This window comes from Acyrthosiphon pisum, chromosome A1 (assembly GCF_005508785.2).
Source record: "Acyrthosiphon pisum isolate AL4f chromosome A1, pea_aphid_22Mar2018_4r6ur, whole genome shotgun sequence".
NCBI lineage: Eukaryota > Metazoa > Arthropoda > Insecta > Hemiptera > Aphididae > Acyrthosiphon > Acyrthosiphon pisum.
The window spans coordinates 61,379,898-61,386,612 of record NC_042494.1 but is presented as its reverse complement, the minus strand read 5'-3'; positions in this window follow the sequence as shown (position 1 = coordinate 61,386,612).

Genomic DNA, 6,715 nt, shown 5'->3' with positions numbered 1-6,715 from the left:
GCGTGCGCACGGGTGGTGCAGCGTATGCAAATGCACCACCTGCGGAAACTTGAAAACTATTTTTTTATTCAAATATGTAACTATTAGTATATCTTTTTTTATTCAAATATGTAACTATTAGTATATCTTTTGTAATTAATCAATTTAAACTAAACTTATTGTTTTCTTATTAGTTATCAATAAATCTTTAACTCCGGCCATACGCCGTATTGAAATTTAGTTAGTGTACATTTATGTTTCTCATAAATATAATATTAAAACTTAAAAGTAATAAAGCATTTAATAAATGTTATTGGCATGGTGGCAAAAATAGTAGTGAATACTGAATAGTGATAAATTGTAAAATAGGAATGCATCACCTGCACGCCTATATGGTTATTGCAACTATAGTAATCGAAAGTATATTAAAAATTAATCTAATCTAATAAGTACTTAATCGTTTGATCTGTAGACTATAATACTATTGGAAAATACCACACCAAATAAATCTATAGATATTTATCTACTAGTACAGATACCGAGGATGCCGTTTGATAATTTATAATCGTTGCAGTGTATTGAGCTCTCGTGTGTGGACAACGTGTTTCAACATTTAACGCTATATTAAAGTTTAGTTTTCAACGTGTTTTAGTGTTTTTTTGTTTGGATAGACAAAATTAAAAATCGATGACAAATTTGAAACTCGAAGAGGTAATTTATGTGTTATAATTGACGGCTATAAATTTAGCAAAAGTAGGGAAATGAAAGACGAAAATATTTATTTTAGATGTACTAATCATAATTGTAAATCAAGTTTAGTAATTTGTAAATACATTAAGCAAATAATTTCGGTTAATAATGAGCACAATCATCCACCTATTTCGAACAGTATCATTAATCGTCAAAAATTAACATCTACATTAAAAAGAAAAGCTACTTCAGATATTTTTAATAGACCTAATAAAATTATACGTCAAACATTACAGACGACTGTTGTTGATATACCTCATTCGGATATTCGTCTCTTTAGAAAATCTATGTATGAAGCTAGAATGAAAAAAATACCAACCCTTCCAAAAAATATTGTGGAAGCTACAGAACAAATGTATAACCATAGCACAGAATTGAAACAAAGTAATGGAGAGCAGTTTTGTTATATGAAAACAATTGATACCATTCCAATTTTTACGTGCATTTCTAATTTAAAATTGCTTATTGAATCAAGTCATGTATTTGCGGATGGTACATTTTCGTACGCACCGAAATTTTTTTTACAAATGTACACTGTGCATATTTGGAAAAATGAATTTTATGTACCGGTAATTTATGCATTTTTAAAATCAAAATCAACTGAAATGTATTCAACATTTTGGACTACAATTAAGAATTTATGTCTTGAACTTCTTGGTCAAAGTTTAGAAGTTAAATTTCTCCACTTGGATTTTGAAAAATCAGCTCATATATCGGCCAAAAATGTTTTCCCCAATTGTCGAATAATTGGTTGCCGATTTCACTTACACCAAAGTTGGTTTCGTAAAATACAAAGTAGCAAATTTTTGTTGAAACATTACACCGAGAAAACAGAGACAGGGGTTTGGCTTCAATATTTTTTTGGCTTGAGTTTTTTACCATTTGATGAGGTTGAATGTGGTTTTGTTGAGCTTATGTCTATAGCGCCACCCGGTGTAACAGACTTTACTGATTATATACTTGGCAATTATATATCTGAAAATTCACAATTTCCACCTTTTCTTTGGGCTGAAGAGCCACAAACATACCCAAGAACAACTAATGGCCCGGAATCTTTCCATTCAAATTATAACCAACAATTTTATAAACAACATCCAAATCATCAAAGTGTTATAAACGTATTGATCGAAATTCAAACCGAGACCAATTTAAAAATAAACAGCATCGAAAGAAAAATTACTAATAAATTAAAAAAAGAAACTGTAGAAAAACATAAGTTTGTCCATCAATGTTGGGAGACTTATGAAGTCGAACAAAATATATTTAATTACATAAAAAAAATAGGACCACGTTTTGCGGGGAAAAAAATATAGAATATATAGAATAATACAATATAGAACATAGAATAATATTGACTAATAAAAAAATTAATAAAAAAATTAAACTAGATTTTTAAAAAAAATCTTAATATATTATAATATAAAGTCTTAATAATATTGACTAATAAAAAAAGAATAAAAAAAAAATTAAACTAGATTTTTTTTAAAAAAGTCTAAATATTTTTGGAAGACTATTGAGCCAACCTCCTCGCGGTGTCTTCTGGGTAACGCTAATAGGCTCAGATTTAGTAAAATATGTTAATATATGAAAAGGAATAAATGCGCCCAAACGTACTATTATAAAGGGAAATATTATGCCTAAACGTGTTATGGATTTAAGCCCTAAAGTGTTCTGTTTTGGGTAAATGCGCCCAAACGTATTTCCCCCGTTAGAACGTACCCAATGGAATGATTTATAATTACGTTTTACATACTTACAAGATATTATAACTATAGGCAGTCAATAAACCTATTAAATCAGTATTTATATTATATACTTACAGGATTTTTTTAAATATTCAAGACGTTCCTCATAAGTTTTCTCATCTGACAGCTTAAATTCTGAAAAATAAATTGAGTACTCGTTTATTTTTTACATTAATGAATAATGATTCATATAAGCTTTATATTTATATGCATCAAAAAATATTTTTTCGATTTTTATCGATATAGTTAATGATTATTTTATTGTGAATTTCAGGCGGTTTGAAACAGCGTATTTATTTCACATTTTAGACCTAAAAGCTCGACAAGATTATGGCGCATACTTAAAATATTCAGATTTCAATTCAGTTAAGAGATTTGAGTTGATCGACCTTTTTCTAGGTTATTGTGGAAATTGATTTTTGATATTTCTTTAAAAATTGTTCTTAATTCTTATTTTTTTTTTATATTTTTTTAAGTAGGAAACACTTTTATTCAAATGTAAAACAAACATAAATAAAGCCCTTATATATTCGAAACACCCGTACTATACGATTGTCGCTTTACAGGAACGTACACCTGCGCATACCTACGACAACGTTATATAGAAAAATATTGTTGTTGCCTCAGCACATTTTGCTTCTGTAGCCTGAACTATAATTTATAGTCTTAAAATATTCCCATTTATATAAATAATATATAAATTTAATGATATTATTTTGACGACAGTGTATAAAATAAAATATCGCAGAGCAAACCCACACGTGTCAATTACACAAACACATTACACAATTAATATTAATTATATGTTTTTGAGGTTAAATATAAATATAAAATACATAGATAATAACTGCATACCTAATATTTTATCTCAAAACGTATAGAAAGAGTTAGGTATCTCTAACTTTAACACATCATTCTGTTTAGTTTTATTGTTAATATAATGATGGCTACACAATATATAAATATATAAATTGCAATAAATAAATTTTTAATTTGTATAAGTTAGTAGTTCTACACTTTAAGTATAACTAAAATTTCAAAACAGTATTAACTATTATTATAATAAGATTTTAGTTTTTTTAATAGTTATGGCCTCAACTGGCCTATTTGATCAATTATGGACTTATGGTTAAGACTGTGTATTGATTAAGTAATGTAAAAATGTCACATTAGTATCCTATTTTTTTTAAAAAATATATATAGGTAATTAGGTACCTATAATACCTATATTTAAATTATTTTAACATAATATAAATACTTTTGTACACGTTTTAGATTATGAGTGGAGCGATAAAATTTGTTTTGATTTTACACAATCATGCTTGAATTAGAAAAATAAATGAAAGGGAACTTCAAAAACTTAAATAATAATAGCGTTTCTTGCAATGATTAATTTCAATCTAACCCGTTAGACCCCCACACCGTAGCCCCCCATACCATCCTGAACCGGTTCTAGGTCACTTTGTACGGTCAAGGATTAAAAGTGCGAAACGCGGACACTTTGTACGTTCGTGTATAAAGGTACATTGCAGAACGCGGACACTTTGTACTATTATATACATAAAGTATATATTATTAATATAAGTTATATACCTAAGTAGTAAGTATACATAATGTCAATTATTAAAATAGAAAAATTAAAAATGAATATCTAGTAAATTGTTATAGCTATTGTATATTAATAATAATAAAAATAAACAAACAATCAATAATATGATTATAAATCTTAATAAATTTTATTGTATTATATTATCAGTTTTAAATTAAATTAAAAATGTGTACAATATAAATATGTAAAAATGACAAATAAAATATAATGTTGATATAATACCTGGTATCAAGCTCAGATATAAAGTGCTCATGCATAATTATAGATTAATATTTATTGAGGGTTTAATAAATCAATTTTGGTATAATTCGTCAAAATAAATCAATTTTAGAATAATTCGTCAAAATGAACGATCTATAAGATATCAAATTTCCATTATTTAATACTAATAAAACTCTTTAAAAACTAATTGTATAGGTAGTATATGGAATTTAAAAATTCAATATTTGTTATTACCTTTTTTTGATGTTGGTTACATAAATTGAATAGTTTATTATTGCCAGGTATATAACTTATATTTATAATATATACTTTATGTATATAATAGTACAAAGTGTCCGTGTTCTGCAATGTACCTTTTCACTCAACCGTACAAGTGTCCGCGTTTTGCAATGAACCTTTTTACCCTACCGTACAAAGTGTCCGCATTTTAAACAATGGACCGTACAAAGTGACCGTTTACCACCTGAACCACCTACCAATATCAAAAATTAGTAGTTGAAACATAATACACCAATACCAATAACATTTTACAACAATCAATAGGTAAATATTATTTTATTTCTCATTTATAAAGGTAGGTATTTATTTTTTCTGATTTCACTATTGGCTTTGAATTTCGATTTTGTGAATAAAAACGTTTTTAAAACTGATGTTCAATACATAACGGGATATTGCCACATTTAATGTCAAAGCAAAACGTGGTATTATCATGTTCAAGTTAAAACGTATATGCCCATGCCCCATGTTATTAGTATGGAGCATACTTGATATAGGTAATGCAAAACATGGTATTGCCAATATACATTTTTCTTCAAAATGTGGTATTGCCGGCAATAATGCGTTTTGCATCAACAGAAATAGGAACAACTTAAAACGCGATATTGCTGTTACCTTTTCAAAATCTGCAATACCACGTTTTGGTCTGACACGAAATTTTTAAATTATTATAAAAAACAATTTTTACAATTTAGGTAGATTTATTTTGACACTGTCAATCGTTTATTTTTTATTTTTTACATATAAATAAACTTATGCAACATTTTAGTTTTTGGCAATACCGCCTTTTGCATTTCCACGCCCTTCATTATAACTGGCATACTTTCATATATTCATCAAAAATGTTTTTAAGTATTCGGAATAATTTTATAGTATTCCAAATACTTTATTCGGAATATTATATTTATCAAGTATTCGAATACATATTCGGAATACTATTTTTCATAAGTATTCGAGTATTTATTCCAAATACTTTTCAAAAGTATTTTACCCAAGACTGATATATTATAATATATATTTTAATAGTTAGGTAATTAATTTAAAATTTGTTAAATTACATTCCATAATACTGTTGATATGTGCAACTACACGCCTCCTCGTTTATTAATACCAAGTGGCTGAAAATTCGAGCACTGGTTTTGTATGTATGTTTTTAGATTCTGAGTGGAATGATGAATGTATTGATTTTACAATGATGCGTTTTTTTTTTAAATTTTTTTTTATATTTTAGATTCTGAGTGGAACGATGAATGTATTGATTTTACAATGATGTGTGTTTTTTTATTTTTTATTTTATTTTTTTTGTGTCTGTGTACACGATAAGTAGTCGAAATAATGCTACGATTTTCAACTTCAGTATCTTGTTCGATCAGAAAGTGAATATCGTTGGTGCATTGGGAGGTCAAAATTTAAATTTCCCAGTAGTTTTCAAAAGCGCCGGGAAAAACAAAAGAAAAATTAAGGAAAAACGAGAATTTTTACGCAAAATCGATTTTTCACAAAATTGAATTTGGTTTTTGGTGTAGCTTAAAAAAAAATGACCGTAGATACATGAAATTTTGACTGAATGTTTATCTTAGCATCTTCTATACACCATAACGTTTCAAAATATTTTGATTTATTTTGAGCTCTTTACGGACATTTTCATTTTCCATTTTTTTTTAGTTTTTTTTTCTAAAAATATCAATAAAATTTTATTTGTTGGATAAAAAAGCTTGAAAATATAATGGAAGGCTCCTAGTATATTGTTTCAAAGGCAGATGAAAAATATTAAAAATCGTTAGTCACAGTTTTTTTTTATAAGCATTTAAAGTTCAAAAAATGACAAAATATGGAAAAATCACGAAAATTTGCAAATTATTTCGAGTTAGAAATTCATAAAAATTTTTCTTTTTAAATCTAAGATATGAAAATGTAATACAAAATTCCTTATAAGATTATCTACCTTTATCAAACAAAAAATATCTATAGGAAAGTCAAATTAAATTTTTATGATCGTTTGAAATTCAAATTTTTACAACATTGGATATTCACTCGATTTCTCATGTAGCGATTTCCTTATTTTGTTGTAATTCAAAAACGATAACTGTAGATACATGAAAATTTTACTGAATGTTTATATTAGCATTTCCTA